This window comes from Macaca mulatta, chromosome 1, assembly GCF_049350105.2.
Source record: "Macaca mulatta isolate MMU2019108-1 chromosome 1, T2T-MMU8v2.0, whole genome shotgun sequence".
NCBI classification, from domain to species: domain Eukaryota; kingdom Metazoa; phylum Chordata; class Mammalia; order Primates; family Cercopithecidae; genus Macaca; species Macaca mulatta.
In genome coordinates, this window is record NC_133406.1 from 35,436,685 (window position 1) to 35,462,057 (window position 25,373).

Consider the following 25,373-nt stretch of genomic DNA (forward strand, 5'->3'; position numbering starts at 1 on the left):
CCCAGGAGGCAGAGCTTGCAGTAAGCCAAGATGGTGCCACTGCACTCCAGCCTAGGTGAGAGAGTGAGACCCTGTCTCAAAAAATAAAATAAAATAAAAATACACATGCCTCCAACTCCCCAAAGATTCGGGTTTAATTGGGTAGAAACAGGGAAAGAGGAGGAGAGAAGTTTAATGGTGGGCATTTTTAACCCAGATAATTCCAGATAATTGTAAAGTGCAGCTAGGGGTGGGACTGACTGACTTGTGGACAATGCAATCACCAAGAGAAGAGGTGAAAAGAGCAAAGGAGAGCCGGCAGGGGCTCAAAGCTTCACTCAGTGGGAAGAGTGACAGCAGGCTGGTGGGAGGCCACAGCACAAGAGGCTTACACAGATTCCCATGGCCTGCGCTTCCAAGCTTGGGGGAGGGTTAGGGAGAAGCAATAGCCTGGGAGTGGCCACGAGGAGCAATGTGGATACCTACCCCACCATCGGGCCCCGGTACATTTAAGGGGTATCCCCCTGTCTCCAGGAGCTAGTCAGGCATCATTTAGAGCATAACAGTGAGGTTGAGGATATAGAGGAAGGGGCGGGGGCTCAGGCACCTGGGAGATGAAGTCAAATAAGGAACCATACAGAGCTGTGTAGGGGAAAGGCCCGGGAACCTTATACTCAGGTAATCACCAGGTAGGGCACAAAGGGACTAGGATCAAGGCCTTTCAGGGGAAGGTAGGTAACCTATTCTAATTAGAGCCTCTCTTTTGTATTTTATTTAGACTCTTGGGCAGCATATTAGTTTTCTGTGGTTGCCATAACAAATTACCACAAACTTTGTGGCTTAAAACAACAGAAATATATTCTCCCACGGTTCTGAAGCCTGGAAGTCTGGAATTGAGGTGTGGGCAGGGTCACGCTCCCTCTGCAGCCTCTAGAGGAGAACCCTTCGCTGCCTCTTCTGGCTTCGGGTGGCTCCCAGCCAGCCTTGACATTCCCTGGCTTGTAGCTGCATCAGCCCACTTTCTGCCTCCATCTTCACACGGCCATCTTCCCTCTGTGCAGCCACATCCCTCTCTCTCCTCACGAAGACGGCAGACACTGGATTTAGGCCTCGCCCCAATCCAGTATGGCCTCATCTTAACTTGATTACATTTGCAAATACTCTATTTCCAAATAAGGTCACATTCACATATGCCACAGGCTAGGACTTCAGCATATCTTTTGGGGGACACAATTCAACCCACAGCAGGCAGTTGGTGAAAGCAATGTGACATCCGGGAATGGGGTTCCCACCTGAATGACACCGGCTCTTTGGGCCACTGTGAATTCCACTGAGAACGTGTCACAACCAGAAGAGGGTCAGCCATAGGCCTCCTTTCTGGCCCTGTGTGTCAGGGCAGGGGAAAGACAGTCTCAGCAGGCACACACACAGCTCCATGGGCCTCCTCAAACCCGCTTGAGAGAGAAAACAAAGCTCCACCAGGAAAACGCATCCCCACAGTGGGTAAACAAGTCAACTCTCTGTTCATAGCAGGTCAGCAGTGTCTTTGAATACACGTATTGCATATATTTGATGAGAAACCACAATTTGACAAGAGAATGAAAGCCTAAAAAATGTCCTGCTAGCTCATCATTAGCAACAATCAGTGAAATTGAATCCATCAAGACAACAAAAATAACGTGTGTTGTATGGCAGAACCCAAATTTCGTTAAATGGGTAATGTACTCCATCCATCAGTTATCAAGAATTAAGTGCCTAATATTGCAATGTTAGCACAAGAAAAATAAAATGCACAGCGCCCTCCTGTGCTTAGCCACTAGTTGGGGATGTGAAGAAACTAGAGCCACATGTTAAAGACACGGTATAGTTAATTGTTAAATTGCATGATGTAGATAGACTCAACAACACAGAAATACAAAAATAGGAGAGATCAAAGATTGAGGATTACTCAAATTGGGCTTTCTGGAGTTTGGTAAGTATTTCCATTCTGTATATTCCAGTCACCAGGCTGGCTGGACCCTAAACCCTCTACATTCACCCTGTGAGAGTCTCAGCATTCCTGTTTTACAGGTGAAGAAACCAAGAATCACGGACATGAAGTGACTTGCCCAAGGTCAGATAGCAAAAATTTCCAAGTCGAGAATTGAGCACAAGTCTTTATCCCCAACTCCAAGGCTTTTTCTACAATGCCCTGAAGGATGAGTAGGGTCTGGATAGGTAAGGGAAAACAAGAAGAGTAGTTCATGTATGGGAAATAGGATTAATATTTTATTATTACATTTAGCTCATCAGCTCCTGAGAGCTGGCCTGAATCCCCAGATGAGAAGCGGCTGTCAGTCTCTTAAAATAACTGCTCTTAAAATATCTGGGTCAGTGAGAAGAGGATCACAAGGTCTCCTTGTGGTTATTTTTAACTTAAAAAAGATAACCTTTGAAGCAAAAGAGAGGATAAAAATGAAATTAATAAATACATCAGAATTTTTACAAGCTGAAGTCAAAAGAGAACTGTTCTATAGGAAGAGCAGGTTATTGACCCTGACTTGGAAGCTGTAGGGAGGTATCCCTGGTGGATCACAGTGGTTCCTGGCTCCATCAGATCTGTAAAGGGTGGCCTGGAATCAGAAAATGGACCTGAGACATGAGCAGAAATGCAAAGCAGGAGATGTGCAAGGGCTAGTGCCACTTCCTCACACTGCCTCCAGAAAGGCACTGCCCTTCACCCTTTCTTGAGAGAAGAAAGGGGCGAAGAAATTCAGCAAACCTGCACCTTCTACCACTAGCTCTCGCAATTTTCAGAACAAAAGGAAAGGAAGGGGAATCTTTTAAGCAAGCGTGGTATGTTACGTGAAAGTGGCACTAATTGACATGTAAATGCTGTGTTAATATTGAGAAAAATATTCTGACATGTAAATGCTGTGTTAATATTGAGAAAAATATTCTGAGCACTGTTTTATGTTTATTGTGACAAATTAGCAATAACATGAACGCCCTGCACAGCTTTTCCATCAAGTCAAAGGTTCTAGGAATGAGGAAGGAACTCTAGTTGTAAGCGCCAGAAAATATGTTTCCATCCAAGGGAGAGGTTCCTGCAAAGCCCCCCACTGTGTCACATGTCAAAGGCAGCACATGAAAACAGTAGGTTTCCCTCAGGTCTGAGGTAAGACAGGCACTTTCCTGCACTGAATCCCACGCCGGGGAAAAAGTATCAGATATAATAGAAGTCCAGCATCTAAGGAATTGACTCCTTGGTCACATCTCTAATCCAAGACGTGGATTATAGCAAGTTTCACCGTTTGCTGAGCATCATTGAAGGAAAGGACTAACACATACAATGCAGCAAGTCAAATATGCGAATCTATGGTGATCTGAGGACTGAATTGCTATGGGAGTTCTGAGGAAAGAAAGATCAATATAGGCTGGTTTCACTGAGGAAATGAGCCTTCAAATGGGCCCTGAATGGATACAACTTGCACAGAAAGGGAATGACAGAATCTTGGTACAGGGAAACTTGTTCCTCCAGGCTCTGGCATGCACCACAGACACCATGGTGGACAACATGCATCCCAGTCCCCACTTTCATAGAATTCATAGTCTAGCAGTCTCCTTAGAGAAGAGGGTACTGGTGGGTCATGACAAAAGCTGGCACTTATCTAGGGTCTATGATGTGCCAGGCATTATGCTAAGTGCTTCACAAATATAATCTTATTTGATCCTCATAGCAACCCAATGATAAGGCCATTACTATTATCATCACTTTATGCATGGGAAACTGAGCTCACAGACCTAATTAGTGGTGAAGCAAAAATTCAAATCCAAGGTTTCCTAGCTCATGAGCCATTCTCTTTCCACTACACCACATGGGAAATAAGATCAGATGAGATTGTACGAAGTAGTGCTTGAAAGTCAGGTGAAGTAATTCGTATCTGCTATGGAAGAGATAGGAAGTTATCTGTTATCAGTTCTCTCTTCCTGCGACTGTCTACCCCCTCTGTCAAAGTCATATTCCCAAGAGATACACATGGAGCTTAAAGGATCCTCCTGGTAAGACATGCTTCCCCTGCTCCCAGATCTCCATCAGCTTTGGTGAACTACAATATTTTTCTCTCTCCCTTAAATCCTAAACCAATGATAGCCATAGGAAACAAGTACCCATGGTTTTTCTCATCCAGCTCCTGTACTGGCCTTTTTCAGGGTTCCTAAGCTCCTGGAAGTTACCCAAGATCAAACACTCCCCATCTTTTAAGTGGCATCTTATCACCCAAAACATCTAAAGGACAAGAAAGATGTTTGCAAAGTTCTCCCTACCTTTAGTTCTTTAGTTTACCCACCAGATCTTCCCAGAAAGGGAAAGGGGTATCAGAAAAGGGGTGTCTGTACTTTCTCCACCTCCCTAGAGGACCAGGGATTCTTCCCTGCCCTCCATCCTCTCTATTTCTGAGTTGTGAGTACTGCTCCCTCACTAGGCTACAGTCAGGAAGGGCACAGTAAAGCTCATCCTACCTGAAGGGCATAGAACTGGAAATGATACAATAAAAGAGGAAATTCTTAAATTTAAAGGATAAACCTATTTATCAATGACAAAACACTTTCAGAAACATCACTTCATTTGAATCTCTCATAATAGTTAGTTGATACTACCTTCCCTCCTCCTTTTGTTAATAGATGAGTAAACTGAGGTACATAGAAGAGAAATGATTCTCTAAGGTCACAGAGGTAATACTTGCAGCCAGGCCCCTGAGCCCAAATTCTGTGCTCTCTGCTCTCCAGCAAGTACACTCAGGAATCTTGATTTAGATAAGGATGCCAGATAGAGGCAGGAAAGTTTAATAGTCATTCCCTATCATCATCCTAACAGATTAGCGAGATTTAACCAAATAGTTTTGGTTTCATTTTATAATCTCCTATGGATCTATCCTCTAACAATATAAATCTCTTACAATATTTGCTTTTGTTGTATATGTTCTATATGTTTACTCTCCTTCTGTTAAAAAGTGCTATTTTTGCTTTGCCCTAAAACTATTGCTTTAAAATGTTAAAGTTGTCCTTAGTTCTTATGCTCTGGGATTTAATACGTTCATATTTTTATACTAGGTTTTCATTATCTTATAAATCTCAATCATATTCCCCCCTCAGCCTGTGTCTTTCTTTCCAGAATGAAAAGTTCTAATTCTTTTATCATCGCTCACAAAGAATGCTCTCTACCCTCTTGATCAACTTACATGTCCTTCTCTAGACCTTGTCTGGCTCTGTAATTCTTTGAGGTACATCAGATCACTGGGCTCCCATCACTCTGTCTATTCTTCTGTATAAAAAAGCACAATGACTTTAGCTAAAATGTAAAAATATTTGAGGGACCATTTTAAAAATCAAACAATTCTTTTGCTCCATGTCAACCCAGCATATGCTGAAAGAAATATACGTCTTTTGCTCTAATAAAATGAAATGAACTCTGAAATGAATTTAAATACACTGGTAAAAGTCAACCTTGTAATCTATTATGAAAATAACTCGCAAAGCACTTTTACATACCTTATCTCATTTGACCCTCACATGAACCACGCAAGGTAGAGAAAACATGTGATCCTTATTTTTCACATGAAAAAAGTAGAAAAGGTAACTAGACCAAGATCAAAGAGCTGGAATTAGAGCCCCAGTCCCTGGCCCTTCATTAAGAGGATGGTGCTTTTGCAACTGTGCAATGCATCCTTCCTTGTGTTCACTTGGCACTTATTTTAAATCACCAAACTACCCCTTCTAAGACTTTTAGTGGTAAACAGCACAGTTATGAAATATTCATTCCATGGTTCTATTGAAAGGAAACATGTTCAAGGCTAGTCTATACCCTACTCTTTTCTCACTCTACACACTCTCCATGGATAATGTCAGCCACACCACAGACATCAATATTACCTTCATGCAAATGATTCCCAAAGTTGTATCTCGAGGCCACATCTCTCTTCTGAACCCCGGGCAGGTATTTAACATGTCCCATAAATCTCAGTATTTACAAAACTTAACCTTTTGCCCCATCATAGCCCCTCTCCACTGCCAAAACCCAATTTTGATGTCCCTCTTCTCAAACATCTAGGAGCTAGGAGTCATCTTGACATTTCCCTCTCCTTTCCTCCTCCTTAGCCCTATATCCAATCTAACATCAAATCCTTTCATTTTCATCTCCTGCACAGCTCTCCCTTCTGTCCATTTATCTCCTTCCCCATCACTACCACCTTAGTCCAAGATACAACATCTTTCATTTGGACTTTAATGAACTCCTAGCTGTCCTTTCCTCTCCAATCCCTTCTCCCCACTATAGTTGAAGGGATTCCAAAAGGCCATTTTAGTCATGCTGCCCCTGTTCCCCCTCTGCTTACAGCACTTCAGTGGCAGCCCTTGCTTATAGGGTAAAGTCAAAACTCCCATAACTTGTTTGCACATCCCTGCCTAACCTGGTCCCCACTGCCAGCCTCATCTCACAACAGTTGCCTTCGCTTCTCAAGCTTCAGCCCCACCAGCCTTCTTTCAGCTCCCTTTATTCACTGTGCTTTCACTACCCACAGGGTCCGGGAATATTCTTCCCTTTCTTCCATATCTAAATCGCTAGGATTAAATTCCTAGAAGCTTCCATCTTCAGATAGAGGCTCAAAGGTCTTTCCTCAGGGAATGTTTCTTGACCTTCCTGAGTTGAATTCCTCCATTAGACCTCGGATGGCACCAGTTTAGCATGATTTTATATATTTGATTAATGTCTGTCTCCCCCACTAGATTTGTAAACTTTTGCTCACATAGAGGCACATTGATAAATGCTTATGTGAATAAGTTCACTAATAAGGAAATGATTATGTATTATATATTTCCTCACTATGGAATACTAAGCAGCTGCTAAAAAGATAACTCTTTATACTAATATGAATGTCTATATTTTTAATTTATAACAGCACATTACAGAACAGTATGCATACTATTTTTAAAGCTTATATATGTATATCTTTATTTTAAAAAAAATCTCTGTTTATGGGGGGTTGTGGGGGCTGTATTTAAAAAGGTTTGCAAGACTCAAGACTAACAACAAATTGCTTGCAGTACTTTCCCTGGAGAATGGAAATGAAAAAAGAAAGAGGAAAAATAGGATAACAATTTCTACTTATAAATTTCTGGGTTGTTTGACTTTTTCCAGTGACCATATGGTATTGTTGTAATTATTTTAACAGTGCCATTTTTAAAATGATGATGTAGTTCACCAAAGTTCAAGAAAATGACCGTTTTTAAATACAGAGAGAAAGAGGTGAAAAAGTCACTTTTTACATGATTCCTCAACAAGGATACAGTTCTAGAAACAAGTTAATTTCCAAGTCAGACCTTCAATCTACCAATAAGCTCTGATGAAGAAGCAAAATGGAAGAGAACAAATGGAAATGCCAGAATTTGTTTCTTTAATTAGGTCTTCCCCTCACATCACTTTTACAAACAAAAGAGATTTGAAAAGTCATTGCTGGCCTGGCGCGGTGGCTCACACCTGTAATCCTAGCACTTTGGGAGGCTAGGATTGATCATTTGAGGTCAGGAGTTCAAGACCAGCCTGGCCAACGTGGTGAAACCCTGTCTCTACTAAAAATACAAAATTTATCCAGGCGTGGTGGTGTGCACCTGTAGTCCCAGCTACTCAGGAGGCTGAGACAGGAGAGTCTCTTGAACCTGGGAGGCGGAGGTTGAAGTGAGCTGCAATCATGCCACTGCACTCCAGCCTGGGTGACAGAGTGAGACTCCATCTCAAGAAAAGAAAAAAACAGTCATTGCTCCTTGATTCCTTTATATAAACTTGGAAAAAAAATAAGAAAATGAAATAATAGAATGAATTTTTCTTAGTTTACTCCAATTGTTTTAAATTAAATACAATTGAATACATGAAGGCACTTCACTATCCTTTGCTTCTCAAATAACAGCCCTTATTATCTTTACCATAACTCAAATAGAAAAGGTCGTTTTCTAAATTCACACAGATTACAGAGGAAGGAGCAGGGACAAATATACTGGTGATGCATAAATAGGATCATTTCACAGCTAATGGCAGAAAACCTCGTTTTGGTTTGGAGAGAAGTATGTGCAGGTGGAGAGACCCACAGTTACTGAAAAAGGGGAGGTGGGCGTGTGGGCATGATTCTTCCAGCAGCAGCCTACGAGGAAGAGCTGGGAAAAGTCTGTGAATATAGAATAAATACTGTCACTTGGAGCTGCATTGATTCTTTTTTCAGACTAACTAATGGCTCAGATGGTAGAATAACCAAACGATGACTAAAATATGACTCAAATGCTTTCAAATCAAATCACTCCAATGAAACAGGAACAGAGGCAAGCAGAGAACAGGTCATTAGGGGTTCTAACCAAAACTTGTTAAATCGGAAAAAACTCATTCTCCTAAATGACTGTCTCTTTCTATTTAAGTCATTTTGATGTTAGTGAACTGTGGACAATAGATCTTTATTATTTGTGACACCTACTGATCAGCTGTCAGCAGCGGAAAAGGCAGCTCCTGGCCGGGCTCATACACTTTTCCCAATCCTGATTTGTCTTCTCTCCCACGATCTATCCAGCGTGTCTTCAGTTATGCCAAAGGGTGTTAGGAAACTCTAAAATATGGCTCAAACTTTACTTTCTTAATATTTTTGAAAACCAACTTTCATTTAAATATAAAAGTAGTTCATATTAAGATGAAATGGGGTTGGGGGAAGGGAGGTGAGAAGAAGCCTATTATGAAATGGAATCACAGGGCATGAAGCTCCCAGAAGGCTGAAACACACCCGCTGAGATTCGGAAGAGGCGGCAGCAAGTGTGCTGGCCCTCATGGAGGCATCACGTGGCCCACAACACACACGTGGGTGATTTCCCTGACATCTTTCTCCTCCCCCTTCCTTCTGCTAATTTCTCCGTTTCAAATTCTTTCCTCAAATGTTAATCCTATTTTATCATTCTATTCTTCAAAAAACATATATTTTTTTCTAAACAAAGCGTCTTACCACATTTATTGGAAGCGGACTTCATCAAGAATAAGTGGAAGTACCCACATCTCCCTGTTGTGTCAGGTGCCCGTTTTTATCCTCATGCCACCTCCTCCTTTCTGAGAATTATCACTCATGCAGTAGGAGGAATACAGCACAATGCTTAGCACCCAGCAAAAGTACAGGACCTCTCCCAACAAACCAGGACTCCGGCAGAGACTGGAGCTGACTCCAACCTAAGCTAGGCACGCTACACACACTCCCTGTTCTCCTCCCTGAATGGATTCACTTAGAAAAGAGGATAACATGATTTTTTAAAAACTTCTTTTATTATTGTAAGACATACATGAAATTTATCATTTTTACCATTTTTAAGTGTACACAGTTGAGCAGTACTAAGTACCTTCCCACTGTTGCACAACCATAACCATCACACACCTCCAAAACTTTCCATCTTCCCAAACGGAAACATTGTACATTAAACAATAACTCTCCGTTCTCCCCTCCCACCTTGCAACCAACATTCTACATGTTGCACGTTGAGTATCCTTTATCCAAAATTCTTGAGACCAGAAGTGTTTTAGACTTCAGATTTTTTCAGAGTTTGGAATATTCACATTATGCCAGTTGAGCATCCCAAATCCAAAAATCCAAAATCTGAAATGCTCCGATGAGCATTTTCTTTGAGCATCACGTCAGCATTCAAAAAGTTTCAGATTTTGGAGCGTTTCCCATTTCAGATTTTGGATGTCAACCTGTACTTTCTGTTTCTATGAATTTCACTATTCTAGGTACTTCATATAAGTGGAATCATATAGTATTTGTCCTTTTCTGTCTGGCTTATTTCACATATAATGTCTTCCAGGTTCATCATATTGTAGTACATGTCAGAATTTCATTCCTTTTTAAGGCTGAATAATATTCCATTATGTGTATACCACATTTTGTTTATCCATTCATCCATCGATAGACATATGGGTGTTTCCAAAGCAACATATTCTTAATTTAATCCCGCATTTTAAAACTTACAGGTAATTTCAATTCAATTCAACTTACTGTTTATTAAGGGTAACTCACTATGGGAAGTACTGTGGGAAATACAAGGGTAAATCAGACATGGTGCCTGCTCTCAAGGAACTTATGATACATTGGGAAAAGAGAAGAGAAAGAAGTAGAAGTAACCAGCATTTGCTAATTGCTTGCCATATGCCAGGTGCTTTACCCAATCACTGCATGTATAGCTCCCAATGACTCTCTAAGTTAGATATTGTAATATCTACTTTATATAGGGAGAAGAATGAAGGCACTGAGACCTTAAGTAACCACCTCCAAAGCTGGGATTTAAACTCATATCTTGGATTCAGAGGCCTGTGTTCACTCCACTACACATGTCGTTCCCTATGATTCAAGGCAGAATGTGACAAATCCTAGGGAAGCTACAGGAAGGTAGAAGAGGAAGAGAAGAGACTGCTCCTTGCCTGAGGGTAAAGGCACATGACAAAGGCAGGTCTTAGAGGTCAGGAAGGCTTATGTTTGACAGAGATGGAGGGTGGAAAAAATTGCACAAGCAGGGCAAAATGAGGGAGGCAGGAAAGTTCAGTACATACTTAAGGCTGGAAAGTGGTGCGGGGAAAAATCACAGTCATAATGAAATGCTAGCTCAAGGGGTCTGAACTCCACCATCAGGCAATGGTGAGCCACTGTAGTTTTCTGAAATGGGCCATAGTCAGAGCTATGCTTCGGGAAGATCACCATGGCAACAATGCATCACAAGGATGGAGGGGGTGAGAGTAGTTTAAAGGTAGGAAAAGCAGTTAGAAGGTCACTGGTGATAGCAGTTCAGGCTTCATTAGTCAGAATGGAGAAGAGGATATGGACATGAGAGATATCTTAGTGGTGGGAATGACAGAACTCGGCAGTCACTGCATTTCATAAGGCATTGAGTAGACTGACCATACACCCTGGTTTGCCTGGGATATGTTTTCCTGATGTAATTACTAATGGCACCCTTTTACTCTCAAAAAGGTTTGGACAATAAACTATATAATCATACTAGTTAAGAGTTGATTCTGTTGTAACAGAATCAGAGGTGACGCCAAGATTTTAAACCTGGATTAGTAAGGAAAGTGGTAACACCTTTGGAAACACAGAAGGGAAATCAGGTTTTAGGGAAAGATGTGGAGTTTTGATCTGGACATGTTAACTTTGCTGCTCAGGCGAGGATTTATTTAACAGCGAGAAGCACCTTGCCCATGGATTTCCCCTGTTTCACATGAAGGAAGGCATCATTGACCTAAAACAAAATGCAAAAGAATGTGGTCAGATTTGCATATATGGATATTTCAACAAACATTTGATGCAGTATCAATTAATAAAATAACTAAAGTATTAAGATGTATCTCCAATGAACCATAAATAACTATGCAACACTAACTAGTTATCACAAATGCAAAGGAAAACAATAACATTGAAGAATAACCTCAGTATTTCTCTCTGTCTAAATGTATAATTATCAGTGTTGTCAGATAAATGCCAGATGGTAAAAAGCCCTAGGCCTGTCCATACGCCACTGTAAGAGAGCTCTGTTTTCCAGCTTTTGAAAGAATAGAGCCACTGGCAGAAGAATCCGTATCTTTATGATTAATAATTTTTGGTTTTTTATTAAAATTATCCTACTTCCTATATAACTGAAATTGTAATCTATCTTGAATCTTTTTTAAGGAAGTACAAGGTTACAAAACATATATTTAAAAGCAGCTACAGTAATCAAGGCAGTGTGATATTGGTGAAAGAATAGACAAACAGATCAATGGAATAGAATAGAGAGCCCAAAAATAGACCCATACAAATACAGTTAACTGATCTTTGACAAAAGGGCAAAGCAATTCAGTGGAGACAGAACAGTCTCTCAACCAATGGTGCTGGAAAAACTGGATAGCCACATGCAAAAATATGAATCTAGACACAGACCTTATACTCTTCACAAAAACCACCTTAAAATGGATCATAGACCTTAAATGTAAAATGCAAAACTATAAAACTTCCAGAAGAAAATATAGGGAAAAATCTAGGTCACCTTGGTTTAGCAATGTGTTTTTAGATATAGCACCAAAAAAGCACAATCCATGAAAAAAAAAAAAATGGGTAAGTAGTCTTCATTAAAGTTAAAAACTTATGCTCTGCAAAAGACACTGTTAAAAGAATAAAAAGACAAGCCATAGTCTGGGAGAAAAATCTCTGCAAACACATATCTGATAAAGGACTTGTATCTAAAATATAAAATATACACAGAATTTTTAAAACTTAACAATAAAAAGCAGGCAAAAGATCTGAACAGACACTTCACCAAAGAAGATATACAGATGGCAAATAACCATATCAAAAGATGCGCAACATCATATGTCACTAGGGAATTGCAAATTAAAACAACAATGAGATACCACTACATACCGACCAGAATGGCTAAAATCCAAAACACTAACAGCAAATGCTGGTGAGGATATGGAACAATAGAAACTCCCATTTGCTGCTAGAGGGAATACAAAATGGTATAGCCACTTTGGAAAACAGTTTAGCAGTTTCTTACACAACTAAACATATCCTTACCATACAATCCAGCAATTTCACTCCTAGGTATTTACCCAAATGATCTGAAAACTTATGTCCATATAAAAACCTGTACATAAATGTTTATAGCACCTTTATTCACAATTGCCAAAACTTGGAAGCAACCAAAATGTCCTTCAATAGGTGAATGGAAAAACAACCAGTGGTACATCTATACAGTGAAACATCATTCTGTGATAAGAAGAAATGATCTATCAAGCCAAGAAAAGACGTGGAGGAACCTCAAGTGCATATTTCTAAGTGAAAGGAGCCAGTGTGAAAAGGCTACATGCAGTCTAAATCCAACCATATGACATTCGGGAAAAAGCAAAACTGTAGAGACAGTAAAAAGATCAGTGGCTGCCAGGGATTCAGGGACTGGGGGTAAAGATGACTATGTGGAGCCCAGAGGATTTTTTTAGAGCTGTGAAGCAATTAAATCTAGACAAAAAGCAATTAAATCTAGACAAAAGTGATAGTAGCATGACAAATGTGGAAGGAGACTTTTGCAAAGTCTCAAACTAACAACTAGCACTTTGCTGCTCAAAGGGTGGTTCAAGAACCCCGGTCTTCTGCATCATCTGGGAGCTTATAAGAAATGCACAAGCTTGAGTCCCATCCTGTCTTTGTTGAATCATAATCTGAAACTTAATAAGATTCCCAGGTGGTTTGTATGCACGTCAAAGTTTGAGAGTCACAGATTACACAAGGAACGTTTGCAGCTTAGTAAGAAAAAGACAGGAAGGCCAGGCATGGTGATTCATATCCGTAACCCCGGCATTTTAGGAGGCCACGCTAGGAGGATCGCTTGAGCCCAGGAATTGGAGACCAGCCTGGGCAACACAGGGAGACCCCATCTCTATTAAAAAGTTTTTTTTTACTCAGCCAGGCAAGGTGGCACATGCCTATAGTCCCAGCTACTCAGGAGGCTGAGGTGGGAAGTCATTTGAATTTGGGAGGATTGCTTGAGGCCCAGAGGTAGGCTTCAGTGGACCATGATTGTGCCACTGCACTCCAGCCTAGGCGACAGAGCAAGACCTCATCTCAAAAAACAAGAACAAAACCCAAAGACAGGAAGCCAAATAGGAAACTACACAAAGAGCTTAAATTGCAATTCAAAGCACTGGAAACCTGAATGGATACCAAATATATAAAGAGATACTTAAATATATTAGAAATCAGGAAAATTCAAATTAAAATAGTAAAATGCCACTTTACACCTTATCAGTTTGGCAAAATTCTGAATGTTGGACATATCAACAGAGTGACAAATAAACAAGAATTCTCATGTACTGCTAATAGAGGCATAAACTGGTCGAGTCATTCTGGAGAGTAACTGGCAGTCAAATTAAGTACACATCCATCCTATGACCCAACAATCTACACCTGGGAAAATAACCCCAAAGTGACCTTTGCACAAGTCCTTAAGGTTGTGCAATAAGGCTGTTTACCACCATACTGATTATTATGACTTGACTAGGGCACCAAGTCAACCTCAAAGTTTATCAGTACAGAATGAATCTGTAAACTGTGGTGGATGCATACCACGCACCATGATGTAGCAGTGGGAAGCAATGAACTGGATCCAGGAACGGCAACACAGATGGATCTTTAAAAGACTTTAAAACTCACTGAGTGAGTTTCATGTATGAAACAGAACAAGGTCTAGTGCAAAACGCCATTTATGTAACTTAAAAAGAAATTAACACACAAATTAACTCTATTTGTTTTACAAGGAAATGTGAATCAAAAGATACATACCCAACTCATCACAGACTGGCTCAGAAGGTAGGAAAAAGTGGGGAGAGGCAGTGGGAAATGAGGGTAAAGGGAATAAGTAAATACAGACATTCATAAATATACAGACATAAAAAACAAAAGATCAGCTTTCCATGACCCAACAATGAAAATGTACTTTGAAATGAAGATTATGATTAATCAACCCTTTCCATTTGAGATTCTCCAAAAATAAATAAATAAATAAATAAAATAAAATAAAAGAAGTACAGGAACAAATCAATCATGGCAATCTCTCTGCCGCATGAGATTCCTGGTTTCAAAAACATCTGTCTTTCAGAGCCCTGTGCCTTACAGAGACCTTTCCCGTCTAAGCAAATTGAGACTCTCGACGAGGAGGTGGAAGAGGTCTAAGACAGATGTTTGAAACACTCATCCCCCCGTCAGTCATTTCCAGGTGACTCACAGCTGCATCACTCTCCCTGTCAGTTAGAAGTCACTTGTTCCCAGAGATGTGTCATAGCCCAACAATAGAAAATACATGAGAAAATAAATATTATTAAAGCTAGTGATACTTTTCACCTGGCATCCTAAGGGAGTCAAGGATCTTCTGCAAATAAATGTTAACATAAAAAGAAAGCTGTCCCTTCAAATGCTCAAGCTAATTTTAATCATTTTGCATATAAGTCTTTATTAAAATGTATCACATATTTCCGTGACTTCTGTCACAGAGAATACTGGGGGAAAGCATCATCTTCTTGTTCCATGACTTGAGCATTTCAAAATTTTGAACATCCATTATTTTACCTTCTGTTTTTCCGATATTCTGTCACCTCTCCATGTCCAGTTGCCACTTCTGTTGTAACTGTAGCTACTTCTAAAAATAACCCAACTGTGTCCCTTTCTACTTGGTGGTCTCTGTCTGGGCTGGGAACACAGACTCTCGGTGGTGTTAAGAACTGGAAATTTAATAAAAGTGATAGGGCTCTGAGTGAGAAACTAAAAAGTAAAATGCACGGCTTTAGACCAGATTCTTTTGATAGCTACTTCAGATGGCCGAGGGACGCTTTCCTCCTGGATTCTACAGGCTGTGTTACAGAGAGGAAGACTGCACAATACTGATGCCTAGGTATAATAGATACACAGGCTGTTCCCAGCACCCTGGTTTTCTGCCTTCAGGTGGATGAAGCCATAATTAAATTTGTCTCTGGAGATATGCAACCTGGAATTTGCAGCAAGATAAAAACATTGCTTTTGTTTTGGGATATGAAGTTTCTGCTGTTGGAATTTTTAACTAGTTCATCAATCAGGAATAACCAAAGTAACATAGAGTTTTCTAAATATATCATATTGATGTGTGCATTCATTAGAAACGGGCTCTCCCCCTATCACAGCACTGTCCTGAGATCTTCCCAATTAAAAAACAAACTCCTCATGGGCAAGACTAAATCTTACTTTTTATTGACTGACATACAGTAAATGTTTGGTGAATAAAATCATGAATGAATGAATATATCTGAGATGAATGGGATTGGGTTTTTTTCTAATAGTTTTTGGAGTACAGGTGGCTTTTGGTTACATGGATAAGTTACTTAGTTGTGATTTCTGAGATTTTAGTGTACCCATCACCCAGCAGTATACATGGTACCCAATATGTAGCCTTTTATCCATCCCCCAAATCTTCCCCCACACTGAGACCCCAAAGTTCATTAATATCACTCATGCCTTTGAGTCCTCATAGCTTAGCTCCCACTGATAAGTGAGAACATACGATATTTGATTTTCCATTCCTGAGTTACTTCATTTAGAATAATGACCTCCAGCTTCATCCAGGATGCTGCAAAAGGCATTTTTTTGTTTGTTTGTTTCTTTCTTTTTATGGCTGAGTAGAATTCCATGGTGTACATATACCACATTTTCTTTATCCACTCGTTGGCCATTGGGCACTTAGGTGGGTTCCATATCTTTGCAATTGCAAATTGTGCCACTATAAACGTGTGTACATGTCTTTTTCATATAATGACTTCTTTTCCTTCGTTTTCCTTTGGGTAGATACCCAGTAATGGGATTGCTGGATTGAATGATAGTTTTACTTTTAGTTCTTTAAGGAATCTCCATACTGTTTTCCATAATGGTTATGCTAATTTACATTCCCACCAGCAGTGTAGAAGCGTTCCCTTTTGACCACATCCACACCAACATCTATTGTTTTTTAACTTTTTAATTATGGCCATTCTTGCAGGACTAACATGGAATCTCACTGTGATTTTAATTTGCATTTCCCCGATTAGTGATGTTGAGCATTTTTTCAAGTTTGTTGGCTGTTTGTATATCTCCTTTTGAGAAATGTCTATTCATGTCCTTCCCCTACTTTTGATGGAATTATTTGTTTTTTGTTTTTTTTTCTTGCTGATTTGTTTTGAGATCCTTGTAGATTCTGGATACTAGTCCTTTGTCAGATGCATAGTTTGCAAATATTTTCTCCCACTCTGTGGGTTGTCTGTTTACTCTGCTGATTATTTATTTTGCTGTGCAGAAGCTTTCTAGCTTAATTAGGTCCCATCTATTTTTCGTTTTTGTTGCATTTGCTTTTGGGGTCTTAGTCATGCATTCTTTGCCTAAGGCAATGTCTAGAAGAGTTTTTCTGATGTTGTCTTCTAGAATTTTTATGGTTTCAGGTCTTAGATTTAAGTCTTTGATCCATCTTGAGTTCTTGAGTTGATTTTTGTATAAGCTAAGAGATGGGGATCCAGTTTGTTTCTTCTACATGTGCCTGACAGTTTTCCCAGCACCATTTATTGAATGGGGTGTCCTTTCCCCAATTTATGTTTTTGTGTGATTTGTTGAAGGGCAGTTGGCTGTAAGAATTGGGCTTTATTTCTGGGTTCTCTATTCTGTTCCATTGGTCTATATATCTATTTTTAAACCAGTAGCACGCTGTTTTGGTAATTATGGCCTTGTGGTATAATTTGAAGTTGGGTAATGTGATTCCTCCAGATCTGTTCTTTTTGCTTAGTATTGCTTTGGCTATGTGGGCTCTTTTTTGGCTCCCTATGAATTTTAGGATTGTTTTTTTCTAGTTATGTGAAGAATGACGCTGGTATTCGGATGGCAATTGCATTGACTCTGTACATTGCTTTGGGCAGCATGGTCATTTTCACTATATTGATTGTTCCCATCCATGAGCATGGGATGTATTTCCATTTGTTTGTGTTATCTATGATTTCTTTCAGCAGTGTTTTGCAGTTTTCCTTGTAGAGATCTTTCACCTCCTTGGTTAAGTATATTCCTAGGTTTTTGGGAGGGGTTTTTGGTTTGTTTTTTGCAGTTATTGTAAAAAGCGTTGCGTTCTTGATTTGATTCTCAGCTTAGTCGCTGTTGGTGTACAGTAGTGCTACTGATTTGTGTATAATGATTTTGCATCCAGAGACTTTACTGAATTCACTTCTTAGATCTGGGAGCTTTTTGGATGAGTCTCAGGGGGTTCTAGGTATACAATCATATCAGCAAATGGCGACAGTTTGACCTCCTCTTTTCCAATTTGGATACCTTTATTTCTTCCTTTCACCTGATTGCTCTAGGACTTCCAGTACTATGTTAAATAGAAGTGGTGAAAGTGAGCATCCTTGTCTTGTCCCAGTTCTCAAGGGGAATGCTTTCAACTTTTCCCCATTCAGTATGATGTTGGCAGTGGGTTTGTCATATATGGCTTTTATTACTTTGAGGTAAGTCCCTTCTATGCCTATTTTATTGAGGGTTTTTATCATAAAAGGATGCTGGATTTTATCAAATGCTTTCTCTGCACCTATTGAAATGATCATATAGTTTTTAATTTTTTTATGTGATGTACCATATTTATTGACTTGCATATGTTAAACCATCCCTGCATCCCTGGGATGAAACCCACTTGATCATATGTTATTTTTTTGATGGGCTGTTGGATTTGGTTATCTAGTATTTTGTTACGGATTTTTGCATCTATATTCATCAGGGAAATGGGTCTGTAGTTTTCTTTTTTTGTTATGTCCTTTCCTGGTTTGGGAATTAGGGCAACATTGGCTTCACAGAATGACTTAGGGAGCATTATCTCCTTCTCTATCTTTTGGAATGGTTTCAGTGGGATTGGTACCAATCCTTCTTTGAATGTCTGGTAGAAATCAGCTGTGAATCTATCTGGTCCTGGACCTTTTTTTTTGTTGTTGGCAATTTTTTTGTTACGGATTCAATCTCTCTGCTTGTTATTGGTCTGTTCATGGATTCTATTTCTTCCTGATTTAATCTAGGAGGGCTGTATGTTTCTAGGAATTTATCCATTTCCTCTAGATTTTCTAGTTTGTACTCGTAAAGGTGTTTGTAGTAGCCTTGTATGATCTTTTGTATTTATGTGGTATCAGTTGTAGTATCTCCAGTTTCATTTCAAATTGAGCTTATTTGGATTTTCTCTCTTCTTTCTTTGGTTAATCTCACCAATGATCTATCAACTTTGTTTATCTTTTCAAATAACCAGCTTTTGTTTCATTTGTCCTTTGTATTTTGTTGTTGTTGTTGTTGTTGTTGTTTCAATTTCATTTGGCTCTACTCTGATCTCTGTTATTTCTTTTCTTCTTCTGGGTTTTGGTTTAGTTTGTTCTTGTTTCTCTAGTTCCTTGATGTGTGACATTATGTTGTCAATTTGTGCTCTTTCATGCTTTTTCATGTAGGCATTTAATGCTATGAACTTTTCTCATAGCACTACTTTTGCTGTATCCCAGAGGTTTTGATAAGTTGTGTCACTATTATCATTCATTTCAAAGAATTTTTTAACTTCCATCTTGATTTCATTGTTAACCCAAAAATCATTCAAGAGCAGATTATTTAATTTCCATGTATTTGTATAGTTTTGAGGGTTTTTTCTGATGTTGATTTCCAGTTTTATTCCACTGTGGTCTAAGAAGATACTTGATATAATTTTGATTTTCTTAAATTTATTGAGACTTGTTTTGTGGTCTTCATATGGTTTATCTTGGAGAACGTTCCATGTGCTGATGTGAAGAATATAGAATACTACAGTTGCTGGGAAGAATTTCTGTAAGTATCTATTAAGTCCAATTGTTCTAGGGTATAATTTAAGTCCATTGTTTCCTTGTTGACTTTCTGTCCTGATGATCTGTCTAGTGCTGTCAGTGAAGTATTGAAGTCCCCCACTATTATTGTGTCACTATATCATTACTTAGGTCTAGTAGTAATTGCTTTATAACTCTGGAAGCTCCAGTTTTAGATTCATATAACTATAGGATTATAATATCTTATTGTTGGACTGATCCTTTTATCATTATATAATGTCCTTCTTTGTATTTTTTTTTAACTGTTGCTGCTTTAAAGTCTGTTTTGTCTGTAAGAACAGCTACTCCTGCACGCTTTTGGTTTCCATTTGTGTGGAACATCCTTTTCCACCCCTTTACCTTGAATTTACATGAATCCTTTTGTGTTAGGTGAGTCTCTTGAAGATAGCAAATATTTGATTGGTGGTTCTTTATCCATTCTGCCATTCTGTGTCTTTTAAGTAGAGCATTTAGGCCATTTACATTCAATGTTAATATTGAGATGTGAGGTACTGTTCTATTCATCATGTTAGTTGTTACCTAGATACTTTTTTTTTCCATTGTGCTATTGTTTTTTCAGGCCCTGTGAGACTTATGCTTTAAGGAGGTTCAACCCTGGCCTACAGAATTGGGATAGTTTCTAAAAGGCAAAAACTTGGTTAGCAGTACGTTGTTATAGGTGAATTATATTCATAACATTATTGATCTAAGTTTATCTAAATCTTAGATACCACTACAAACCTAATGAAATGGCTAACATTCAAGGTAACAACTGACAAGACTAAGTTTTGGCAGATGCAGAGCAACTGGAACTCTCATACACAGGGAATGCAAAATGGCACAAGCACTTTGGAAGACAGTTTGCCAATTTATTAAAAGCTAAATGTGTACTAGCAAACCAGTACAAGCAAAATCCCAAAATGTTAAAACACAGAGCTCACCTTTGGGCACATTTGTATGCCAGAGCACCAATTTCTAATCCAGAATACAGCCAAAGAAATGGAAAACCTGTGTGATACGGGCTTTGATAGAAATATAGTAACAACAGCCTTCTCTTCAAAATCACAGAATATAGAAACTGAAACACAATTGTTTCTGAATACCCAAGAAATAAAGAGCTGCTGATATAATCGAAGCTGCCTCTTTTTGAAGGGGTATCAACATTTGTTCTTTTTTAGAATTCTGCACAGATTTATTTTAAAGTTATCATTCAGAAGCAGCTACAATTCAGTCCTTGCCTTATATCATTCTTGCTTCATGATGTTATCTAGGCAACAATGGAGAATGAGGAGAAAAGTAAAACCAATTACACATCTGTGTAAATTGTCTTAAGTTAAACATACGTTTAGCATATAACCTAGAAATCTCAGTCCTAAAATATATAAAACCATATGTCTATACCTGTCATGAATGTTTATAGAAGATATATTCATAGTCATCAAAAACTGAAAATAATTGAATGTCTGCATACTGGTGAATGAAAAAGACTGTGGTACATCCATACAATGAAATACTACTCAGCAATAAAAAGGAATGGACTACCGACACATGCAGCAACACGGTGCACCTCAGAAGCATTACGCAAAGAGAAAGAAACCAAACTCGAAAGGCTGTATGCTGTATGATTTCATTTATATGACACTCTGGAAAAGGAAAAATTAAGTGGGAAGAAAACAGGTCAGTGACTACCAGTAGCCGTGGAGCAGGAAAAGGAGACTGATTACAAGGCACATAAGGGAACTTTTGGGGGTGACAGAAATGTTCTTACATCTTGACTGTGGTGGGCTAGCTACATGCCGTGTAGGTTTGTCAAAACTCAGAGAACTGTACACCTAAAAAGCGTGAATTTTATTATATGTAAATTATATCTCAACAAACTTAACTTTTTTAAAAAAATAGTCAGACAATGCGGTACTAAACATAAAAATAAATAAATTTTTGAAGTTGATCAGCATGAGCCCTTAGAAAATAGAACCTAATCAAAAGTTATGCCCTAATGCGTCAGAGGGTTGCAATCCCAGGGAGGCAAGGGTAACAGAAAAAGTAAAGCAAACGAAGGAAAGAAGGAGAGAAACTACAGGGCATTGTGTTACTGATTTTGAATTGGCTGTAGCTTCAGGGGGACATGTAGTTGGCTGTTTTTCACATGGGACCGCTATAGAGAAGCCATTGGATAGTGGCAATGGTTGTAAAAAAAGAAAGAAAGAAAGAAAGAAAGATAGAAAAGAAAAGAAAAGAAAAGAAAAGAAAAGAAAAAGAAAAAAAAAGAAAAAAGTCTGGGTGGAGTGGCTCATGCCTATTGTCCCAACACTTTGGGAGGCCGAAGCAGGTGGATCACCTGAGGTCAGGAGTTTGAGACCACACTGACCAACATGGTGAAACCCCAACTCTACTAAAAATACAAAATTAGCCATGAGTGGTGGCAGGTGCCTATAATCCCAGCTACTCGGGAGGCTGAGGCAGGAGAATCACTTGAACCCGGGAAGCAGAGGTTGCAGTGACCGAGATCGTGCCACTGCACTCCACCCTGAGCAGCAAGAATGAAACTCCATCTCAAATAAATAAATAAATAAATAAAGCAGCCATATGAAACAGTCAACAGGGAGGAGAAAAGGCAAACAATTTATCTCTTTTCATTCCTCCCAGGGAAAAGCTTGCCCAATGGAATGAAATACCCGTACTTCTGGACTGCATTGCCCAGACCCTGCATAGTTTCTGGGGAAGCCAGAAGCTTCAACAGGTCCATTTGGATCAAACCTCCATACCAGAGCTGCAGATGCTCCTGTATGATTAACACAATGGCGGTCTTGCCTCTAGGATCAGCTCCCAACCCAGGAAAGCACAAGGCAATCAACGATGTTAGGAGATGCATCCTAGGGATAGTGGTCTGGGCTGTATGAATTGTAGGATGAGCTATAGGAGTCATCACTGGAAAAGCATGACAAGTGGCCAAGGCCTGGGGCAGGTGGGGCCAGCAGATACGAGGAGTTCCACAAACTGGGTCTAGAACAATGGGCTATAACTAATAGACCTTCTAAACTAAAGGAGTAGTTTCATTTTTAAGAATATGCCACAGATACACTGAGAAAATTTCAAGCAATTTCTATCCATTAACAATTTCTGTCCATCTGTTCATGTGATGATCTCACCTGACCTTTAAATAATAAATAAGTTCAGATCTGTGTGGTTAAATACCATGTCAGACTGACACATTCAGGGACAGCCTCCTACAGAAAACACACTGCACATCAAAATAATGCCCTCCTCTGGACAGATCACAGGACCAATTCATGATCCACTCACCACAGCATAGACATCATCCTTCAGAAAATAATACATTCTAGGTAGAATTCAAAATCTAAAGACTGTTTTATAATCCTTCCCTCTGAGACATCAAAGCGAAAGTGTTATAGTTGAGGGGAACTGAAAAAAGTTCAACTCCATATTTTATCATGGAAATATATTATGCTTTTTAAAAGTTACCATATCCGTTATGTGCTTTTACATGTATCATGTTACTTAATCCTCATAATCACCCTAGGAGGCGGGTATATTACTGCCCCTGTTACAGCTGAGAAAACTAAGGCACAAAGATGTGTAATCTGCCCACAGCCAGCGTCCGAATGCTGTTGGTCTGAGCCCAGAGCCCCACACTCACAGTCATTTAACAGATATGTGAGCGCCTGCCAGAAGCTGGAGATAGAGAGGTGCAGACAGCACATGGCCCTGCTTGCACAGAGTTTATGCTCTATGGGAAAGACAGGCATTAAAGAAGTAATCACAGGTAAATAAAGGAGAAGCAGAGTCCTACAGAAGTTCATACCCTGTGCCTACTCAAAAATCTATGGTGCAAAGTTTGTGGTCATATTAGTATCAACTATCAAGGTTAAATCTGCAAGCACACACATTCAGGAGAAAATGCAAGCCAGTCAGAAATACTAGTGCTTTTTAGTTTGTATTTTCTCTATATACAGCACAGTGGTCATTTTCCAAACCCAAACAGGTCCTGACAAACAATTTTTTCCAGTATGTTAACTAATTTACATGTTTACTGATTTACTCATTTAATATTTTTCTTACCCAGGCTTCAGTGAAATTAATTATATATTCATTTAACCATCTTCATCTTCAAAAGAACAAAGAACAAAAGAACAAAATATATAAATTCTGGTACTGCTCAGGAAAATATAAGAGTATAACTATAACATAGTTAAAATAATGTCTTTCACACAGATAATTCTATGATAAATAGATAAAACTAAACCCTATAGAATAAGGCTTCTTGGAAGTGACTTCTTGGCTTATTTGAGGAGGGAGTTTGACACAGTCATAAGGAGCCCAGATTCTGGCATCAGATGGACCAAGACTAGATTTACTTCCTACCTATCACTGGGCAGGGCTCCTAGCCTCTATAAGTCCTGATTCTTTCATCTGTAAAATATAATCAAGTTGGCATACCTCAAAGGGTTGTTGTGAAGGTTAAAGGAGATAATGCATGTAAAGTGTTTAGCATAGTTCTTGACCCACAGTAAGCACCTAATGTATATGAGCTTTCATTCCTATTATGAATCCTCTAAATGGTTTGCATATTGAAAGAAACAGAAAAAGAAGACATGGTAAATGGATGGTATATGAATGAGATGCTCGAAATGTGTTAGGGAGCATGGCCTAGAGATCCACTCGATTACACCAAGGGCAGCAGAGTGAGAACAACTCTATAAATACCACATGCAGAGCCCTCACTGGAAAGGAGAAGGGCATATGGAAGCTGACAGGTGGTTAGTAATTACATAGTCAATTCATGTTTACAGAGGAGAGAGAATTTCAACTAGGATAATTAAAACAATAATCCACCTCTGGCTTTCCTTCCTGCCTAAACGGCACCTAAAAGACCTTGAGAGAGAAGAGACAGTTCAAGTGGATACTTGTTTCCACTTCTGTATGCCTACTTGTCCTTATCCCTTATCAACAGGTATAGCCTCAGGTTAGAAGTCAAATGATAAAAGCCACAGGATGGAAGGGGACCCAGAACTTGGGATTTTCAAGTTTTTAAGCCACAAGACCTTTTCTTAAAAGTTTGAGAAAAGTAGTTAAAATGTGCAGCTACTCAAACCCCAGCAGCGATGGGGTTCCACAGCCTAGGCAGCTCACATCAACACCTGCTGCCCTAGCCCCACATCCCTGCTGTGGCTCCTGCAGCACAGTCTAAAAACCACTCGTCACATCCTCCTGCTTATTTAGAGAGGCGGAAACTAAAGTCAGAAAAGCAAGGGGACTTCCACAAAATGACATGGCTGGAGGGATGAAGCTGTGACTGGCATCCAACCAGTTTTCTACTGGCCAGTCAGGTTCTCTTCACCATTGAACACCATCTTCCCGACGTACATACTAAACAGAGAAAGAAAATAAGCCATGTTTGAAAAGAACGTGTCTCCTCACAGGAAGAAACAACCATGGAAGGCTGGTTAGCAATGAAGTCTGGCACCAACAGCTTGGGCTCCACTAATCTGCATTTGAACAAAATATCACCTCCATCTATGGCTGACAAGAGTTACCACGACAGTTTTTTGAACATTAAAACAAATTAAGTCAAAAAAATAATAGACTTCACAGTGAATGCCTAACAGATTCACATTTACAACTATATTGCATATGCATGCTCACAAGTACACTTTGGAGGAAGTTTAAGCCACATTAATGAGATGGGGGGGAATGAAAAAAGGGAGTGAATAGCCAACAAAATTAACTACAGTGACTAATGGATGAATTATAGTCTTATGATGCCAGGCATGATTTAGTGTTCTCCTCACAGAACTCCAACTTAGATCATCTGGTTGTGCTTTAAAGCATCTATATTTTAAAACCAAAGGTCAAGCCAAGCACTTTCTTCTTAGGCTTGTATGTTGTAGAGTTCAAAGTTCATATCAACACGTGTAAATCATTTTCTAAAGAAGCATAACTTTCCTCTATCTGAGCG

The 25,373-nt window shown here is 39.3% G+C and overlaps 1 protein-coding gene across 1 annotated transcript in view; it reads right to left on the reverse strand.

The window, feature by feature from the left end:
- Positions 1 to 10,013: 10,013 nt before the first annotated feature.
- The window catches only part of LOC100426576 (uncharacterized), a gene marked incomplete at its 5' end in the record, with an annotated part of 30,923 nt that continues 15,563 nt past the window's right edge, over positions 10,014 to 25,373 (reverse strand). The window contains one exon of the mRNA XM_077982095.1: positions 10,014 to 11,265. The remainder of the gene's footprint in view (positions 11,266 to 25,373) is intronic.